Here is a 21,958-nt window from a genome sequence, read left to right as displayed (position 1 = left end):
CTCTGCATGTGCTATTAATTTTAAAGTGCTGTGCTATGGGAAGAATGCGTGTGTGTGTGTGTGTGTGTGTGTGTGTGCCTGTGGTGAGCCCGGGCACCCCACTCTCAGGAGCACCCAAGACACATTTTCTATTTTCAGGAATAAATTTTAACAATTTAAAATACCTTGCAGCGAGGTGTATCTGAAAACAAAACAAGACGAGAAACACTGAGCTTGATGAGAGCGGCAAAGATTTCTATTTTCCCCCAATGCGTGTGTATGTACCTTTGCCCGCTAGCCAGCTGTTGCTTGTTTTTGAACTCATTCGTTTTTACCCTTCCCTCAAAGAGTTGTTAATCTTGATCGCCGTGGAGGCAGACTTGCGCCAATGTATGTGCTGGTGAATGATATTCTGTGTAGTGAAGAACAGAAATTATGTTTATGCTGCTGGTCCCTGCTTTTCTCTCTTTCCTCCAGCTTCTGTGGTGAAGCGTCAGGATTATTCATGCCATGGAGATCCCTCCTGCAACTCCCCACGGGGACTCATTCAAGAAGCAGGGCACAGGGATGCCACACAAGCATGCCGGGGGCTTCAGCACGTTCTCGCCCAAACTGTGTGAAGGTACAGTTATTTAGGGAGACTTCCTCTACCAGGGCCCCCAGCTCATCCCTGTATTTCTCTTCCCACTCTGGAAAATCTCGGTGGTGGCCATCTGTTGTTCCTGCCTCCCCCATATCCTCTCCCTTCTTCCCCCCCCCCCCGCCCCATTCTTCTAACAGAACCTCTCTTTTTTTCCCCCTTTGGAGACTTTCCTTCCTCTATCTAGAGACTGCATAGCCTTTCCCTTAAGACCCTCCCCTCCAAAAGAACTATAAGGGGCACGTGACCCAGACTGACCAATCTGATTTCTCCATTGCCTTAGACAATGTTTTAGGGGTAAGCGCAACTTTCAAGAAAGGTGAGTCCTTTTTCAAATATGAATACAGATTCTTTGAGAAAGAAGATATTGATAGCTGTCTGAGATTCTACATACTAGAGTTAAGTGAGACTGTAGTTGTTGGGGTTCGTGTTTGATGTTCAAGATACAGAAGTGGGAACAAAACAGGTGGTATCTGCTTTAATGTAGTTTAGCTTTTGGAGAAGAGGGAAGATAGGCAATAAAAATAGGTTAATATATAATGTCAGTTGATAATAAGGGCTTTGAAATAAAGGAAAATAAGGGCACAGAGGTGTATCTGTGTGTGTGCACATATGCACAGGTGTGTGTTGTTTAAGAAATGATTAGGGATGCATGCTTTTAAAGCAAATGGGAGCAAAGTTCTGAATGAAGTAAAAAGCGGTCACCTGTGGCTCTGCTGCCAGGCAGAGGAACAGTGTGAAGGCCTGAGGCAGGTGAATACTTGGCATGTTGACACAGAAAGGGAAATAGAGTGGCTGGAAGACAACAGATAACAGGAAGAAATGGGTTCAGGGAGATATGTCTGGGACAAGATCTGGAAGCATCTCACAGGCCCTGTAGAAGATTAGAATTCATCCCCAGGTAGAAAACCTAACAGACTGTTTTGAACTAAAGAAAGCCTATGATTTCCTTTATCTTCTGTGCAGAAAATAGGCTCTAGGGGAGCCAGAGTTGAGGCAGGGAGACCAATAATGAGGGCATTGCAATAACAGCTTGAATTTGTGTGTAAGCAGTGGACAGAATGAGACGGCCAAATTTTGGAGGGTGTGTGTGTGTGTGTGTGTGTGTGGAATTGGCAGGATTTCAAGATATGGGGTATAAGAGAGAGGAACCAAGGATACTTTCCAGGATCCTGGCTTGAGCAAACAAATAGAGTTGCCACACACTGACTTGGGGAAGACCAAGAGAAGAACCTGGTTTTGAGATAAACGGAAGAGTGGTTCCGGACCTTCATTCAATAGCAACAAATAGTGACCGATTGCCTACTCTGTACCAGGCACTGTTGTAAGTGCTGGAGATGCAGCAGTGAAAAGCACAAACAGATTAACCCAGAAGCCCTTACCCTCATAAAATTTAGATTCTTCTGAAGGGAGACAGTTTATAATAGGGTACTTAATAGTGATAATGCTGCTGCTCCTGCTGCTAAGTCACTTCAGTCATGTCCGACTCTGTGCGACCCCATAGACAGAAGCCCACCAGGTTCCCCCATCCCTGGGATTCTCCAGGCAAGAACACTGGAATGGGTTGGCATTTCCTTCTCCAATGCATGAAAGTGAAAAGCGAAAGGGAAGTCGCTCAGTCGTGTCTGACTCTTAGCGACCCCATGGACTGCAGCCTACCAGGCTCCTCCATCCATGGGATTTTCCAGGCAAGAGTACTGGAGTGGGGTGCCATTGCCTTCTCCGAATAGTGATAATACTATGGAGGAAAAAATATGACCAGGAAGCATTATTGGTCAGATGGAGGCTAGCAATTTTAAACTGAATATCTAGGGAGGGTCTCATTTCAAAGGTGATACTTGAACAAGATGAGGAAAGAAGAGGCACAGAGCAAGTGCAAGGACTCTGAGGTAGAGGCATGGTGAGCAGCAGGAGATGGCAGTGGGCCTACAGGATGCAGATCAGGTAGGGCATTCTTGATCATTGGAAAGACTTTGGCTTTTACTCTGAAAGAAGTAGGGTTCTAAGCAGACTAGCCTTTTTTAACAGGCTCACTGTGGTAGTTGTGTGGAGGTCAGACTGGATGAAAGGGAACTGATAGAGGGTATTAAATATTGAAATAAAACAAGCCCGACATCACAGTGGTGTCAATGGATGGCTTTGATGGCTAGAAGTGGTTGGCTTCTGATTATATTTTGGTTTTGGAAATAATAGGATTTTTAAATGGATTGGACACTAGGGATAAAGGAGGTAGATTAGTGAGAGGAGCCACTAACATTTCCAATATGTTGGGTTCCATTAAATGGAAGAATTGCTCTGGCATTGACCAAGAGTGGGAACGGCCTTTGGAGGGAAGATAAGGAGTTTGACAGTGAATGTGTTACCTTTGCCTATAGGATGTCTACATGGAAATATGGAAAGGGTAGCTGAATATATAAGCTTAGAGTTCAGGGGACAGTCTCAGGCTATAGATATAACTTCGGAAGTCACCACATGGTATTCAAACACCATTCATGGTATTTGAAGCCATGAAGCTGGATATAATTACCAGGGAAATGAGTGCAGATGGAAAAGCCTCAGGTAGCCCGAGATTAAGTAGTCAGGAAATGAGGAAGACCCAGCAAAGGAGACTCAGAAGGAGCTCCCGAGAGGTAAGAAATAAGCTAAGACTGGGATATCCTGGAAGCCAAATGAAATTTTCAATGGTAAGCTTTGTAAAACGAAATTTAGATGAAGGTTGAAAATTGACCCTTGAATTTAAAATGTGTAATCCTTTGTGCCCTTGACAAAATCAGGTTTAGTATGGTAGAAAGGGTGAAAGATCAAGAGAGAATGGAAGGACAATTGGGGGTAGACAGCAATCCTTTGAAGGTGGTTTCATCCAAAGAGAACAGAGAAATGGGACAGTAATTGGAAAGAAAGTGAAATCAAGGAAGCGTTTTTAACATGGGAGAAATATCAGTATTTTGTATGCTGTCAAAAAAGATCCAGTTGGAAGAAATAATTAGTGTTGCAAGGACAGAGGGAGAAATTATTGGAGTAAAAATGGAGTATGTGATAAGCGGAATAACCTGCCAAAGATGTCCACACTCTAGTCCCTGGAATCAGTTGAATATATTCTATGACATGGTGAAAGGGACTTTGAAGATACAATGAAGGTTATGGATTTTAAAAGAGAGAGATTGTCCTGGATTATCTGGGTGTGCTCAATCTAATCACATGGACCTTAAAAGCAGAGAACTTTCTCTGACTGGAAAGAGAGGAGAGATGAAGCAGAATAAGAAGTTAGATAAATCCCAAATGTCACAAGTATTCAGCACACCACAACTGTTTCTGAGATGTAGGACCTATGTGCAGGGACCAGAGAGAGGCCTCTAGAAGCCAAGGGCTACCCCCAGGTGACAGCCAGCAAGGAAAATCACCTTAATCCTACAGCTGCAAGGAATTGGATTCTTCTGAAAACCTGAATGAACTTGGAAATGGATTTTCCTGCAGAACCTTGAGAAAGGAACACAGACCAGCTGACCCCTTGTTTCTAGTCTTGTGAGACTCTAAGCAGAGTACCTAGCAAGATCCACCTCCAGATCCATGAAAGTCTGGGTTAACTTATTATAGCAGTGATGGAACACTAAATAAGGGTGATTGGCTTTAGAAAGTAGCATGGATGATTCATCCATAGAAGCAGGAGAGAAGGCAGAGTGAATAATAGAAGTAGGGCTAGGTGGGTTGTGGTCATGTTGCACGATTGTGAATGAAAATTCTTTGTAACTTCTAATTTCTCAGTGGAATAGGCATTAGGAGTATTGACTAAGAGAGGTGGAGGTTTGAAAAGAGAATATGTGAACTAGTCATCTGGAGAGTAAAGAGCAGTGTTCTTTGGTCAGGAGCACTGAGGGCATATTTGGGTTTAGTTGTCATGACTTAAAATGATACCACACAGCATGTTACCTTTACAATATCTATGAGATGTCCAGAACCAAAGGCGAATTGGTATTGAATGTCATGGGTGTGCACAAAATCACTTAGGGAATGAGAATAGACTCAAGATCTAAACACTGGGAGCTCCCAATGTTTAGATATTGGGAAATTGAAAATGATCCAGCAAAAGAGACCAGAAAGGAGTATCCACAGAGGTAGATGCATAAGAAAGATATTGTGGTCTCTCAGAAGTCAAGTTTCAACAGTGAGTGTTATGGATTGAATTGCATCTCCCCTGCACCCACTCCCCCCCAAACATATGTATGCCCTAATCTCCAATGTGACCGTATTTGGAGTTAGGGGTCCATAAAGAGGTTGCTGCTCCTGCTAAGTCGCTTCAGTCATCTCCGACTCTGTGCGACCCGATAGACGGCAGTCCACCAGGCTCCCCCGTCCCTGGGATTCTCCAGGCAAGAACACTGGAGTGGGTTGCCATTTCCTTCTCCAATGCATGAAAGTGAAAAGTGAAAGTGAAGTCGCTCAGTTGTGTCCAACTCCTAGCAACTCCATGGACTGCAGCCTACCAGGCTCCTCCGTCCATGGGATTTGCCAGGCAAGAGTACTGAAGTGGGGTGCCATTGCCTTCTCCCCATAAGGAGGTACTTAAGGTTATATGAGGTCTTAAGGGTAGACCCTCAAGCCAGTAGGTGTGGTACCTTGTAAGAAAAGGAGGAGACACCAGACCATCCTCTCGTTCCACCATGTGAGGATATAATCAAAAGGCAACCATCTACAAGCCAGGAAGAGAGCCTTCATCAGATATCAACTCTGCTGGCACTGTGATCTTGGACTTCCAGTTTTCAGAAGTATGAGGGAACAAATTTCTATTGTTAAATACCCAGACTACAGATATTTTGTTATATCATGAGTGGAGTAATCCTGTCAATTATGTGAGCCAATGAAATCTTGTTTTTGCCTGCAGCCATTTAGGTTGGATTTTTGTTACTTTTAACAGGGAGTCCTAACAAATTCACTATAGTGTTAGTGTTTCCTAGAGGGGACACTTTTCTCCCTGCTATAAATACTTCACCACTTGCAGCTTGAGAAAACTTTAAGGATTATATATATACCTGTCTAATCATCTCTACCAAGCATGGTAATATCCATCTGAGACTACGTGTTTAAAATACTAGCTGGTATTCTGAGGCATAATTATTTAATACATATTTTGGAATGTTCTTTGAAACATGATATTTGAAGTGACCACATTTTCTGAAATTTATTAGTTATAAAAATAATCTTAAAGGAGTCACCTTATTCTAGTCCTTTCATTTTCTTCCCAAATCCTCTTAAATAGCCCATGACTCATAAAAATGACCACTCTTTGTCATTTTCTCTCCTTTATAATTCAACTCTCTATTTTCTCTACTAATAGATAGAAAATATGATTTTTCTCCTACTGCATCTCTAGAAAGATAAATTTCTCAGTGCCCTTACAGATGTTAAATTTGTTCAAGAAATACTGAGTATATATCATAGGCAGAAACCAGTGGTTAATGTTCAACATACTACTGGGGAATGACAGAGATCAAGAGGATGTGGTCTCTAACTTTAAAAGTTATATACTTGGCTTCAAAAATAAGACTATGTTTTATAATAGTAATGAGAGGAAAGATGCAACAAAGGCTCTGAAAGTAAAAAGACACAATGGAAATTCAGAGAAAGGGGAGATTACTTCTACATGGGGGAATTTGGGAAGAATGCATAATGATGGAGCGTTCATTTATCCTGGACCAGGAAAACACATGTTAGGGTGAAGGATTGACCTGTTAGTTTAAGTATAATGGGAATATGAGATATGGGACAGGAATAATATGTTGCAACCCCAACATAGTAGATTAGTGAAAAACTGTAGAAAGTTAAATCTGGAATCTGACCTTTACTGATTAAGGAATGAGGGATTATTAAAGGCTTGTGACTAGGGAATTAAAATAACACTACTGAATTACTATTAGCTGAAGGGTCTCATGCTGGATACAGACAACTAAACTGGTGATTATACTATGGTGAAATATATAATATGAGAGAGGAAGTTCAGGATAGTTTCAGAGTATTTAGGGAAGAAATGAACACCAGATTTTCAAACCCAAAAGGCTTCTCCCTGAACAAAGCCACATCTGAAGTCTAAAGATAAGTAAAAGATATTCTGGTAAAAAGAAGAATACTTGAGATGAGTAAGGAGAAATGCCAATAGAAATAGGGGGTACCAGGGATGCATGTATACTGCATGCTGAGATGATAACACAAAGATAAGTGAAGATGAGCATGGTTCATTCTTGGGACCAAAGTGAGCTCAGTGTGGCTATGGTGAAAAAAGTGAAGACAGTATGCGGATTTTTAATCATATTCAGAAATTTGGACTTTCATCCAAGAAAAATGGGGACATAGTGAAACGTTTCGTACAATAAACAACATGACCAGATCTGTACTGAAATGTTAGTTTATTGAAATATTAGTTTGACAGTTGTATGGAGACCAGAAAAAGGAAGTCTGGTGGCTTGACCAGAAAAGAAAGTATGGTGGTTTGGAATAGGGTGGTGGTGATGTGGAAAGGGGATATGAGCAGATTTAACAGTTGGTTAGGAAATGTCATCAATATAATTTGGTGATGGATTGAAGGTAAGAGATGAGAGATTTACTGTGGGATGAGGCTAAGGAATGAGACTGTCAAAGAAGGCACTCAAGTTTCAGGCATGACAAATGGTGCCACTTGTTGAGTTAGGTCTGGCAGGGAAGATGTACATTCAGTTTCGAACTCAACATTAAAGTGAAGATGGATACCTTTTTATAAAACTCGGCAGAAAACCTAGGTTTAGAGGTTTTGATACCATGATATTGGTGAAAAAGTCATATAAGCCAATGGGATCATCCAGAAAGTGTGTCTTGCATGATGATAGGAGAGAATCTGGGGAAAAACCAAAAGGAACCCTAATATTTAAGGGGTAGACAAAGAGAAGCCTATAAAAATATGGGCAAAGTGGCAACATGAGAAAAAAAGAGAATATGGTGTTTCGGTTTTTAGCTATGGTTTTTCCAGTAGTCACGTACGGATATGAGAGTTGGACTATAAAGAAAGCTGAGTGCTGAAGAATTGATGCTTTTGAACTGTGGTGTTGGAGAAGACTCTTGAGAGTCCCTTGGACTGCAAGGAGATACAACCAGTCCATCCTAAAGGAAATCAGTTCTGAATATTCACTGAAGGACTGATGCTGAAGCTGAAGCTCCAATACTTTGGCCACCTGATGTGAAGAACTGACTCATTTGAAAAGACCCTGATGCTGGGAAAGATTGAAGGCAGGAGGAGAAGGGGATGACAGAGGATGAGATGGTTGGATGGCATCACCGACTCAATGGACTTGAGTTTCACCAAGCTTCAGGAGTTGATGATGGACAGGGAGCCTGGTGTGCTACAGTCCACAGAGTTGCAAAGAGTCGGACACTACTGAGCAATTGAACTGAACTGAACTATTGGTGTTATGGAATCTAAGGAAAAATATGTCTCGGGATGGAACATGTTAATCTGCTGAGAGGGAAACAGAACACCTTTCATACCTAACAATTAGCTATAAGGAGCTTCCCTCGTGGCCCAAACAGTAGAGAATCTACCTGTAATGCCAGGGACCTGGGTTGGGAAGATGCCCTGGAGGAGGGCATGGCAACCCACTCCAGTATTCTTGCCTGGGGAATCCCCATGGACAGAAGACCCTGGCAAGCTATAGTCCAAGGGGTCCCAAAGAGTTGGACATGACTGAGCAACTAAGCACAATTAGCTATAAACATTATAACATTGTGGAATTGATATGTTGTTGTTGTTGTTTAGTTGCTCAGTTGTGTCCGACTCTTTCAGGACCTCAAGGATTGTAGCCCACCATGCTCCTCTTGGAGCATGGGATTTCCCAGGCAAGAATACTGGAGTGGTTGTCATTTCCTTCTCCAGGGGATCTTCCTGACCTAGGGATCAAACTTGCATCTTCTGCATTGCAGGAGGATTCCTTACCGCTGAGCCACCAGGGAAGCCTAAATAAATAGAAAAATAAACCAATGGAACATAATGAAGTCTAAAAGAGAATCGACTTGTACAAGAACTTAGTACATGATAAAGATGGTATTTTAAATGAGTGAAGAAAGAATTTACTTAATAAATGATGTTGAGACAAGGCCACTCATTTGCAACATACAACATCCAAACAATTTAAACTTAGACTCATTCTAAAAAACATTTACAAATAGAAACTATAGTTAATCACTAAAACGTGACCAATCAAAATGTTAAAATTGTTGGAAAATATATGATTGGATGGATACATGTGATCTCAAAGTAGCGAAGAACTTCTTCAAAAAGACAAAACAGCAAAGGCCACAAAGAAAGTTGATAAGGTATCTTACACCAAAATTAAAGTCCTCTGCACGATACAAGCCACTGAAATAAAGTTTAAGGCCAAGGGATAGTTTTAAAGATATTTTCAACCTATATAAAACATACATGATATGCATTAAACATATATGATATGATATATTTTTAAAAAGAAGATCTGGGGGGAAAAAGGAGCACCAATATTTAAGAGGTAGGCAAAGGAAGAGAAGCCTGCAAAAATATGGGGAAAAAGTAGCAATTTAGATAGAAAAGAACCTAAAAAATAACCTGTATCATAGGACCCCTCAAAATTGTGTTTTGAGAAAGGGAAAACACCCACGGTTTCAAAATTCAGAAGTTTTAAGACTTTAGAAAAAGAGGTATAACCTCTAACATCCTCAGGGGGCGCTGACCAGCTCATCAGCCTCTGAGCCTATCTGTCCTGGTTCAAAGCCCCTAGGGTTCTAATCCTCATGCTCAATCTGATCTGAGCCTTCTGGCACACGCCACTCTTCCAAATTACAGCTCCCTCTTCCTGACAACTGATGCTCTTTTCTATACCAGCTTCTCCTTTCTGCTTCATTGTAACCCTCTCTGCCCATCTGAATCCTTCTCCTTGTGGGCGAGAGAATAGTGAGGGCAATGAAAGCACATCTTAATACCTTTGAAAATGGAATTTTTACTTCTTTGCAGGAAAGCTGTTGGTAAGTATAAAGTAAATATTAATAATATTTACAAATATTTGCTGAGTGCCTACCATGAGCCAGGGCTTATATCATCAGCAAAAAATACATTAAGAATGAATTACTTAAATTTGGCAGAAGAGAAGTATTGCCCCACTACCAGATTTCCTCCTATGCATTTAAGATCATTTTCTCTTTTCCTCGTACCACTGCTGTTCTTTCAGCAAAACTATTTCCTAAATCAGCTTTTCGAGATCGTTCCTCCAAAGTGCTAATTCAGCTTGAAACCATGGCAAAAACATCAAACAGAAAGAATAACTGGAAAGCAAGAAGTAAAGAACTTCTAAACTCTTGCATTTAATGTTTAACATTAACCATTCCCCACCAGGGCGAATTTGTAAATCACAATTTAGCTTCAGTTACACACTTCCTCCTGTGTAATTGGACTCCTTCTCAGCCTGCAGGCATCAGGAGATCTTTCTGCAGCTCTGCCCTCCCCACCTTCATCCAGCTATCTGTGAGCATACCTTCCTGTAGGTAGCTCCTTGGCAGCATTTTCTAACCCAGTTCTCCACTCATTTTCCATTCATTTTGGGGGCCCATTTTTCATTCTTCTGCTCTCTGCTATCCAACGTAGGCACTGTTACCATCTCAACTGATTTTCAGAAAGTCTACTGTGAATATAGCAGTTATCTGATAACCTACTCTACACTGAAGTTTTTATAGGAGGAAAAAAAGCTTGCATTGCTATTTATTTGTAAAATGGAATTTTCTAATCTAGAGATGTGTTATGGGCTGTGTTGTGCCCCCAAGTCCATAGACTGAAGCCCTAACCCCAGAACCTCAGAATGTGACTACATTTGGAGCTAGAGCCTTTAAAGAGGCAATAAGTTAAAATGAACTTGTAAGAATGGGATCTTAATCCCAAATCAGGTGTCTTTATTAGAAGAGATTAGAACACTTATAGTTAGCAGAGGGGAAGACATCTGTTTAACATCCAAAAGAGATGCCTCAGAATAAAACCAGCCCTGCTGACATCTTGGTTTTGAATTTCTGGCCTGTAGAACTGTGAGTGTTTCTGTTGTTCAAGCCATCAGTTCATGGTATTTTGTTATGGTAACCCTAACAAAATAATACATGGACAAACAGAGATTCCAAGGCAAAGACTTCGAGGGAATTTGCTTCCTCAAACACAAGAGGTAAAAAGGTCTTGTGTAATGAACTGCTAGTGTGTTTCTTTTCATTGAATCAACATATATTTTCCCATAATTTTCATTTTGCTTTTCCTATTGTTTAAATTTTTATATTGATAAATTTTTTGCATTTGTAACACAGAAATTATAACTTGAAAGTCCTAACTTATTAAAAATAAGTTAATGGTTAATTATGTTCTTTGTGTTGTTATATCAGGATTGCTTTGAATCACAATTTCCCTGACAGCATTTAAAATAGAGATTCCATTTATATTAATAAAGGTTTACTTTTATGCATTTTTTGAAATCCTGGACTTTTTTGAGCTATTTATGAAAGTTTCCAACATTAAACAAAATTTCTCATTGCAAAAGTTCAGATTCATAATAAAAATTTTAAAACTAAAATTTGATTAACCTTACAGGAATCCCTAAAATAGCAAGCTGTATAAGGGCATTTAAAACCTGAATTCCATTTAAGGAAAGTTCAACTCACATATTATTTTTTGGTAGTCTTCTAGTAAGTAGGAAAGCATTTTATTTTAGGAAAGCACATACACAGCTTTCTTAAGTATTCAGTAAAGCAGAGAACACTTTGCAGAGACTTTTCAGTAAAGCAGAAACCACTACAAAGGTCCATATAATCAAAATTATGGATTTTCTAGTAGTCATGAACAGATGTGAGAGTTGACCATAAAGATGGCTGAGCACCAAGGAATTAATGCTTTTAAATTGTGGTCCTGGAGAACACTCTTGAGAGTCCCTTAGACTGCAAGGAGATCAAACCTAAGGGAAAGTCAACCCTGAATACTCACCGGAAGGACTGATGCTGAAGCTGAAACTCTAATACTTTGGCCACCTGATGTGAAGAACCAACTCACTAGAAAAAGACTTTTTGATGCTGGGAAAGACTGAAGGCAAAAGGAGCAGGAGGTGGCAGAGAATGAGATGGTTAGATAGCATCACCGACTCAATGGACATGAATTTGAGCAAACCCCAGGAGATAGTGAAGGACAGAGGAGCCTAGTGTGCTGCAGTCCATGGAGTTGCAGAGTCAGACACGACTTAGCAACTGAAAAACAACAATATACCTCCATTAGGCAGTAAGCTTTATGATGTCGTTGGACCAAGTCTAACTAGATATATGTTCCCAGCACCTAATACAGAACCTGATGCCATCAATACATGGCTCTCTTTAATGACTGAATTTGCAAACAAGCGAGAGTGGGTAGAGAATTTACGTGTAAGTCAAAGGATATAATTCAAAAAGACTGAAAGGAGGTCCTTACAGCTGCATAGCCACTAACCCAGGAGCAGTTAAATTGTGCTGGGAATCCAGATTATGTGAACCCAGGGGACAGAAATTGGATACTTTAATGAGTGACCAATGCATGGGTCTCTTATTTTGCAAGAAGACAAAGGTTTTGATGGGCAGGGGCAGTGGAACAAATATTCCACCTAGCATTAAAATAAAGCTGTAAGAAATTACGTCTCAGGGAGGCTTGCTAGCAGCCGGAAACTCCACCTTTACATTTATTTGGGGGACCTCAGAAGAACAATGAGAATACATGCAGAACTGGCATAATGTGGGTGTATGCAGTAAAAGGAGAAGTAGATACTTCTAATGATAGCAAACCAGATATTTCCTGAGAAACAGATCCTTGTATTAAGGGAGGGGCCAATTTATTCATCTCAGGTCTCTTATCTCAGTGTCACTAACTGGCTTTAACCAGTCACTTAAGAAATAGAACAAGGGTGTGCATCTTGCAGCTTCATGCTCAAGGAGATGAGGAACTTTTAATATTATCAGATCTACCTAGTTATGGCTAAGTCCATACCACATAAACTTCAGAATCTCTCTGTTAAAAAAAAAAAACCCAGGGGCATATGATGACTTTCTTCTTCAGATTTACAATCACACTATGGTGACTTTGAACATTTATCTGAAGAGAGGGGCAAGTGGAGATGCTTAGGTACAGTGTGGATCTGCCATGTTGGCCATAATTCATGTGTTACGTGAAATTTTAAAAAAATGTTTAAGTAAAATAAATCACATTCAAAATTAATTAGCGGCATGAAAACTATTTCCAGTGTTTAGTATGTGAACATAAAGACACATACATACAACATTTTATATGACTAGGATGACTCAGCTTACTTATTGAGGTAGACATCTGTCAACAGGAAAATATTCTTGATTCTGAGGTTAAAGAGTAGCCTGGGACATGTTTTAACAAGAGATTGAAAATAAGGATGCATTTTTCTCTAGAGTGGTCAATTGTTTTCCCCTGTTATCTCCTATGCCATGACACAATTTCATTACCACATATTCTATGTGACATGATCTTAAATCAATACAGACTTTCCCACCTTCTCCAAATCATACACCTGGCTGACCAATGAATCAGCAGCAGGGTGATTTTAACTTTTAACTTTTTCTTAAGAAGCTATAAAATTGATCCAAATATATCATTCCCTGAGTCTAATAGAACAATAGTAGTAGTGTGTGCTCAGTCGTGTCCAACTGTTTACAACCCAGTGGCCTGGAGCCCACCAGGCTCCTCTGTCCATGGAATTTCCAGGCAAGAATACTAGAGTGGGTTGCATTTCCTACTTCAGGGGATCATCCCCACCCAGGGATCGAACACCAAGTCTCTTACATCTCCTACATTGGCAGGCAGATTCTTTACCTACTGAGCCAGGACCTGAGCAAACAATTAGAACAATGGAAAGCTTTTCATTCTTTCCCAGGATTATTCCCTGAGACTATGCCAGAACTCTCACCCAGTTCCACTGAGAATTCATGGAATTTTTCTAGCTGGCATCTCTACATTTAACATTGAGTTCAGACTGAATTGCAGCCCAGGGAATTCCTTAACCCCCAAGGGGTCTTCTCCCCTGACTCCCACCAAAATCACCGTGGATTTCCCATTCCTGGTCATAACCTACATCAGGGTTCTTGTTTCCAGACTACTTGTTTCCTTCCCCTCTCTTCCTCTGAACGCACTCCTTTCTTCTTGCCATGACAGCTCTCTCACCCTGATTAAAGCATCAGGCTATAGAACACTTACTTCTCTCAGTTATTTCCATTTCTCCCCAGTTTTGCCTCATTTCTGGTTACCAGCCTGCAAGGCTGTTATGATATTCAATTTCTGGGAATTCTTGCTTTCTTGTTTATCATTCAATTATAAATATGTCTCAGGAAAATTCCATCTTATGTTTGACAACATTTTGTTTTCTCCCAAAGCAGGGGTTAAAATGCAAATTTATGATAGGAACATTTTCTCATATTTCCGTAGATAGTATTACAGCTTTAAGAAAAGCTAGAATGCTAAAGGTAGTTGAGACTCCTACCTGGACACAAATGCTCCATATTTATGATCGTTTGTTGTGTATTTTGTATCCTTCATTGTGCAAATCCTGGTTCCCTGCATGTGATAGGTACTGAATTAATTATTCAACACTTCTCTCAAACATTTTCCCTCTGCTATTCCTAAATGTAGCGTCAGATTGGATAGCCAGCCTGCTGTATCTGCAGCGAATACGTAACCTTAGCATGTACTGCATTCGTCTCCATGGATACCAAATTTCTGTGAATGGCACTTAGAGTGAAAAAAATCTATAGAGGAGAAGCTGAATTTTGCTCATTCTTTCAATTCAGGTCCTTGTTATCCTGACCCTTTTTTTCCTCCTACATTTTCCATCCCAGGCTATGTAGGGCAAGGATCTCCTGGCACACTTCATGTAATAGACAACCCGTGTACTAGGATCACAGGAAATCATGTTTGTATCTTTTTGGCTGCTCTGTGAGCATCAACCCATGGAAACAAGCTGCTGCAAGAAATGAGGCAGTAAAAAAATCTAAGTTTATTTTTGACAAACTCTAACCAGGGATCCCCAATCTGAGGAGCTTGGAAACCTGGAGTTTAGTAAAAACAGTAATTGCAGAGAGGGAGAGGAATCTTGCAGTTTTTATATCTTTAAAAAGCTAAATTGAAATGATAAGTCTTCACAGCCCCCCCAAATTGTCAAAAGTTCTTCATATTTGGTAGGAACAGTATTAACTTAGTTAGCAAATCCCCATTTACAATCTTGTATTTCTTAAAGTTGTGATTGATGATTACTTCTGTCCTTAAATAATAAAAATAGAAAACATGTCTATTACTGTAGTGAAAGTGGATATATTTGTGTGATATAAAGAGAAAACTAAGGAGGATGTCAATTTTAGTTAAGATAGTGTGCAGTTTTCTTTATCGATGCAATCTTTCAAAATTGCAGTGCCTGTTAACAAAAAAGAAAATGGCCTGTGGTGATCAGAATATTTTTTTAAAGTAACTGTTTTTACCTAATTACTTGCTTATTGTTTGTTGGTCTGTATGTTCTATTTTAATGCCTAACTTGCTTAAGAGCAGCAGAGACACTAAAGGTAATGTCTGACATATTATTATCTGGGCTATTTGTTTATTTTGAATGGAAGAAGAGGACAAAAATCTCAGACTGTTAGGTGAGGAATCAGATATGATGGGCCTCACTCAAAGGCCCTGTGGCAAGACACTGCAGGGCTTGAGCATAGGCACCTAAGAGACTAAAGCAGAAGAGAGAAGGAGATGAATGCCCCACAGAGGCCACTGGAACTGCTGGCAGCTGTGACTTGGAGCATGGAGCCATCTATTCCTCAGTCTTCATGGCTCTCAAGTACAGCCAGTTGGGACTTCCTGGCAAGACGCTAATGGGAGGAAGGAAAGGCAACCTGCCAGGGAACAAATGTTCTTTAGGGATCAGTTTGGATTATGCAGGGGTCAAGAACAGGGTCCATACCAGCAATAGCTTTAATTATCAGATTGTTTTATTTTCCCCACACAAAAATATATGCTAAGTTTGAGGTATAAAGAGTTTTTCCCCATTAAAAAGAATCCATCTCCATATTAAAAAATCATGCTACCAACACTGACAGATAACTACAGGTGAGAATGGTAAAAATTCCTCACTGCATACAGCTGTCAGAGTCAAGGTCCCTCCCACACTGCGGGGATGGCAAAGACAGCAAAAAGGAGTTTGCGAAAACACTTTCGCCTATGCCATTCTTTCAACATTTTGAAGCAAATCTAATGAGTATCTCTTCTCTTCTTTTCCTAAATCAGGCAAATACTGAAGTCCAGGTATTTCTTTTTCAGCAGCAGCAGCAGCAGATCACTAACAGATATGCCTGGGAGAGAGTCAGGCTTCGTTCCTGATCTAAAACTGAAAGCTGGGAAAAGATAGTCTCAAAAGACAGCAAAAATGTGTGAAGGGAACTTCAGAAGCTGTCACTCTGGGCACATCCTAACTTCAATATCAACACACCTGGTGAGTTTAAAGGAACATAATGCTATTCATCACAATGATGGGAACAGTTTTTGAAAAGAAAGAGTGATGAATTGGATGATATCAACTAATTATATTCCAGAAAATGTCTGTTAACTCAGACAAGATCAATTCAAAGAAACATTAGGAAAATAGAGTGGGGTAAACAACAAAATATTATTTACTTCATTGGAAACTTCAGAGTACATGCCAGAAACCAAAAGCTAATTTTGCCGTAACTAAATGAGATATGCCACAATTTTCTCTGGTGTATTATATACAGCATAACTTGCTCTATTATTTTTTTAATAATTTCTTCATTTTTATATCAATAAAATTTTAAGAACTTCTGTTAAAATTTTTTTTTGTTTTTACATTTCCCCTCCCTCAACTCTTTGGTCTATTTCTCCTTTATCTCCACAGTTGGAAGGTAGATGAACTACAGTGAAGAGAAAAATGGATACGTTCTTCAAAGGAGGGACTGTGTCTTAAATTTCTTTGTAAACTCCATTGCTTCGTACCATGCCTGACAGATTTAGGTACTCACAGAGTGTTGGTTAAAGGTTGAATGAATGGGCTGAGCAATGCATGAGTGGGTAAATATATTTATTTTATCCTTCTACTATAACTTAAAGGAAAAAGCATGTTGCCTGAATGTTTATTACAACTCTTCTGTTAACCTTGTAGAGGATGGATCAACTGGACCATGTAGAGATGGAAGAAAAGGAAAGTCATTTGCTATACTCAGAACGTGTCCTGTACTGGTGATTTCACAGGTGATCATAGCCAATCCCTGTAGTGACCCTGTGAGAAAGTATCATTATCTGCCTTTTATAGCTAAGTTTCAGATAGGATCCTAGAGAGATTGCTAACCTGTCCAAATCTATGGCTGGGAGATAGGATTTAAAACTTGAGTGCTCCTTTCAAATAGCCCACATTTCCCTCTATTTCCCTTCTAAACACAAAAGCAAAACTTAAATATTAAATCACTAATATATTAGGTTAAAGCTCTTGGCACCTTAAATGGTCCCTGCCAATGAATTCATTATTTATTAAGCACTCATTTTGTGCAGAGTGCGTTTTCAATGCAAAGGGTGCCAGAAGATAAAAATCTACCCCTTTTGTCCTATGGGCAGCTAAGGCCTGATGTCAATGGTTTGGGTAATACAACATTCTGAGTATACGAGATGCTATCAAGATGATTAAGGAACTTCAAAACATGTTTTAGTCAAAAATAATCTATCTTGAGACTAACAGCAATTTTCTCTCATTAGTATAAATTAAATTTAGTACTAAAATATTATCTTCATATGTGCAATAATCATTAGGCTAATTTTGTAACCAAATAATCTTTTGAGGCTAAAAATGCTGTTAAAATTGATGAGCTTTTTGGAGAAGATTTTTAATGAGTATTCTGGACGTCCAGAAGTCTTGCTGGACCCCTAGAGGTACCCGGATCCGAATGGTTAAGCCCTTTCCTTCCTCCTTCCTCAGAATCACATAGGAGACAGTCAGGATTACAGGATTTTGAGAAATCATATCCTCTTAGCCATTTGTTCCTCTTCTACCACAGAGAAGCTCTGGACATTTGGAGACTTACAGAATCAGGATGATTTCTTAGAGTCTCCGAGAACATTTTGACGACGTAGGAAAGGGATATGTTTGTCAGGGGTTCTAGCCTTCCTAAATAAACTCAGTGCTCCTCTGAGACAGAAAATACTCATCATGTTGATGTATAGCAAAAACCATCACACTATTGTAAAGTATTTATCCTCTAATTTAAAAAATTATAAAAAATACTCATCTAAATAAATAGTACTTTTGGAAAGAACTTTGCTCTGAATCTTTTATTTTTCTTGTCTTTAGTCTAACCTAAAGTTCTCCTTTCTTTACCAGGATGGGAACAGCACTTAATGCTAAGCCTGCAAGCCAGTTGATGTCAGGACAGAGTCCTGAATACTCACCTCAGTGAGGTAAGGAGCACACAGAGGGTCACACACACACAGTTCTGGAGGAAGGAACACCCAGGGACAGGTCAGGGTAGAGAACAGTGGAACTGGACGGGATTAGTCCATCCTCCTCAGTAGGATGAGCTGATCCTATGGGTGGGGCTGGCCCTTCTCAGATGCTCACCATAAAGTGAATGTGCTCTCACACCTGTGATCCACCCAGGCCCCCAGGTCCTGTGCTGCTCAGCCATGGATGACAGGTGAAAGGATCACTTCCGGGAACGAACAGCTCTTCTTCAGCTACCGTTCACCTGGGTGGTGGCACAGGTCAGGCTGGGGAGCAGAGGTGTGAGGAAAATCATTCCAGACCCTAACTGGGCCACTGACTCAGAAGGTTGCATGCCAAGTTGCTCATTGTCAGGGTCCAGCCATCCTTCCTGACAGAGCAGGCACAAGGCAAACATTGTTCTCAGTCAGACCTCGCACCACAGGAAAAAAGGCGACAGCATAACCAGGCCCAGAGTCTCTCGCTCTCTGAGATGCTGCCCTGCGGCATTTGCGTCCTCTCTGGGTCTGGGGACCCTCATATCCCTCTTGGTCCTGTCAAGAAAAAAGTCCCAGCACAATATTAAGTGCACAGTTTTTTGGCTGTGAGTGGGGAGATGCCCTCTTGTCTACCTTCCTGAACTGAGAGAAAACATTTCAGAAAGTTTTCTAAATGAAAACCTAAGGGAAACAGAAGGAAACTTGAATTTTTCATGATTTATTCTTCTCGAATTTTGATGTTTCACCGGAAACACACATTCCTTTGTAACAAGACCAAAAAAAAAAGAAGGTCTAGAAGGAATGAATTTACTTCACTCACTTCACATAAAATCATTATTACAAATGAGTTTAAAGATATTAAATATAATGCGTGAGTTTTATTGAGTGCTGAGGGAAGTGGTACAGTTTAATTGAGGATTTCCTGTGCTGTCTGGAGCTGAGAATAAGGGATTGTATTGTGGCCTCCCTGCCCCTGTTTTCCCTTTCCCCAGAGCCTAATATATCAATCCCATAAAATTAGTGTAATTAGGAAGTCGACTAAAGACAGAGAGGCTCTTCCTGTAAATTTTTTCAAATGAAAACCCAGGCACCACTGTAAAACAAACACATTAATCTATTCACTGAAATTAAACGAATAGGATCGTGGTGACTTTAAGGCACTCACATAATTTGAAATTCTGATTATTCAAAATACAAATGAATTCTCAGAGAATGAACACAGGCTTTGATGACAAAAGATCCCCGTTTCCTTCCACGCCTATGTGTGTGACTCCCAAGCGTGTGTCCTTTGTCTTTCCAAGGATGCCTGCTCCTGCCCCATCCCTCAGCCCAGTGCACACTGCTTTCAACCTCAGAGGGCAGAGGTCAGTGACAGGATGAGGCTGTGTCCACCGGCAGGGCTCGCAGAGGGCTGTTGCTGGAATATCAGCCCAGGACTATGTGGAGCCCTACAGGAACCACGGGGGAGCTGCTTCCTCTTAAGTCTACAGTGAGCTCCATGCCGAAAGCAATTTCAAGAGGCTGGCAGAAAACATGGAAGGCTGAGCTGTGAATGGGAGCAGAGGAGACGGATACAGTCAGGGAAGACTAAATTCTCTTGGCTGCCAAAGAGAGTGAGGGCAGCCACAGCTTGAGGGGGGCTGCCAGGTCGTAATCAAGTTACTTTAGGTTCGGCTCAGTTTGGTCTGTTTATAGCCTGAGGGAAACAGGGAAGATGGGGACCTCGAGTTTTACGTTCATCCCAAACTTCCATTGAGTTGCTTCAGATTACAAAAGATTTGATCTGTTACTATCCAAACTGCAGGTGCTGGGATCTTTGCGGGTTAAAAAGGAAGACAAGCCCTGGCACTCAGTGGCAAAACCAACACAATACTTACAGTAAGGTTTTTAATATTATTTGAACATACTTTAAAATAGTAATCCACTTTCCCCCTGTGCTTTAGCCCTTTCACTATTCAGTCCATGTAAAGTACTTTCAAAAACTGTCTGTTTTTCTTAGAACACTACTCAGATAGCTGTGTTTTCTGAAATAAAGCAACCTATCATTTCTTTTCAAAATCTAAAGTTCTTTTTGCTTTTCAAACTCTAAGCAAACCACCACTATAAAATGTTTAAATGTGAAAGAATTAGTGGCTAGTAACTGCCTAACTATATGCTGATAGTACTATCTTTTTTAAATTTATTTTTTATGAAGGTATAGTTGATTTACAATGTTGGTATTCTTAATTTTAAGATTGCTTATAATTAGTACTAAACAGTTACTGAGGGATTTCTGACTTATGATGCCAGTTGATTCACTTTGGCTAATAAGAAATGGCCTTGATGTCTCTGTAAGAAATATTACCTAGTAGGAGTCAAGTATATTCCAGTCTGTGAAGTGAGCATCACCAGGCTCATTTTATGAAGCAAAGTTGGAGGCATAAAGGCTAGGAAACTCACACAAATCACACAGCTGGCTGGTTAAGTGTCAGAGCAGGACTCAAATCCAGGGAGGGCTGGCTGCAAAGCAGGTGCCCTTTCCCATTATGCTGTGGCTCTTGCCTCTTCAAGGAGGGAAGGGAAAATGAAAGGACCAAAGGTCACACTGTACAACAGCAGAAATGGGCTTTTTCAAGCAGATCCCCTCTGGGATAATATCTGTGCCAGTAAGGCCACACTTGATTATCTAAGGACATTTTGGCCCACCCTGGCTCTGCTCAGTTCTGCTGTAACCTGCTCTTCATGTAACCTGATTGCTGAAATTCTCATTTTTTCCTCTTCTCTAAGTTAGTTTCCCTTCACCTGCATCAAAATGCTGCTAATCCCATATCTGATTATTTCCATCTGTAATTTCAAGGCTTCCTTGGTGGCTCAGTGGTAAAGAATCTGCCTGCCAATATAGGAAACGCACGTTCAATCCCTGGGTCAGAAAGATCCCCTGGATAAGGAAATGGCAACCCACTCTAGTATTCTTGCTTGGAAAATTCCATGAGCAGAGGAGCCTGGAGGGCTACAAGTCCATGGGGTTGCAAAAGAGTTGGACACAACTTAGAGACTAAACGACTACAAAATTTCAAAATCTTTGTAATCTTCTCTGTTCTGTTTCATATCCTGAATGCTAATATCCAGCTTATCTAGTTGACATACTAAAATGTACCCTGCCCTGCCTGTTCTTTCAGATACAAATTAAAGATAGAGTTAGAATTGAATAGGCTTCATTGTGGGCTTTTCTGGTGGCTCAGACAACAAAGATCTGCCTGCAATGCAGGAGACCCAGGTTCAATTCTTGGGTTGGGAAGATCCCCTGGAGAAGGGAATGGCTACCCACTCCAATATTCTTGCACTATGTGTCTATTCCATAGACAGAGCAGCTTGGCGAGCTATAGTCCGTGGGGTAGCTAAGAGTCAGACATGACTGAGCAACTAACACACACAGGTTTCATTATGCTTCTACACTATGGTGACTTGCTAACAATTTAAATCCGGGCAAGTAATGTTCATATGGTGACTACAATTAATGGTATGTATTGTGTATTTGAAAGTTGCTAAGAAAGTAGATCTTAAAAAGTTTTCATCACACACAAAAAAACTGTAACTGTGTGGTGATGGATGTTCACTACACTTATAACCACTTCCAAGGAGACACACACATCCAATTATGATGTTGTACACCTGAAACCTATTATGTTGTATCAATAAAGCCAATGTGCTGGTTTTCAGATTAGATCAGATCAGTCGCTCAGTCGTGTCCAACTCTTTGCAACCCCATGAATCACAGCACGCCAGGCCTCCCTGTCCATCACCAACTCCTAGAGTTCACTTAGACTCACGTCCATCGA

At 40.5% G+C, this 21,958-nt stretch overlaps 1 long non-coding RNA gene across 1 annotated transcript; it reads left to right on the top strand.

Annotated features, from left to right (window-relative positions):
* Positions 1-15,977: 15,977 nt before the first annotated feature.
* LOC147366188 (uncharacterized) lies at positions 15,978-20,198 on the top strand. Its single transcript, XR_015133246.1, has 5 exons — positions 15,978-16,149; positions 16,570-16,742; positions 16,834-16,922; positions 18,043-18,119; positions 18,319-20,198. It is a non-coding gene; the product is annotated as an uncharacterized LOC147366188 (long non-coding RNA).
* Positions 20,199-21,958: the final 1,760 nt, after the last annotated feature.

This window comes from Bos grunniens, chromosome 9 (genome assembly GCF_055505025.1).
Source record: "Bos grunniens cultivar Pamir isolate PY7600 chromosome 9, Bosgru_T2T1.0, whole genome shotgun sequence".
Classification (NCBI taxonomy): Eukaryota; Metazoa; Chordata; class Mammalia; order Artiodactyla; family Bovidae; genus Bos; species Bos grunniens.
The sequence above is the reverse complement of the archived record's forward strand: the minus strand, read 5'-3'. Positions and strand labels throughout refer to the sequence as shown.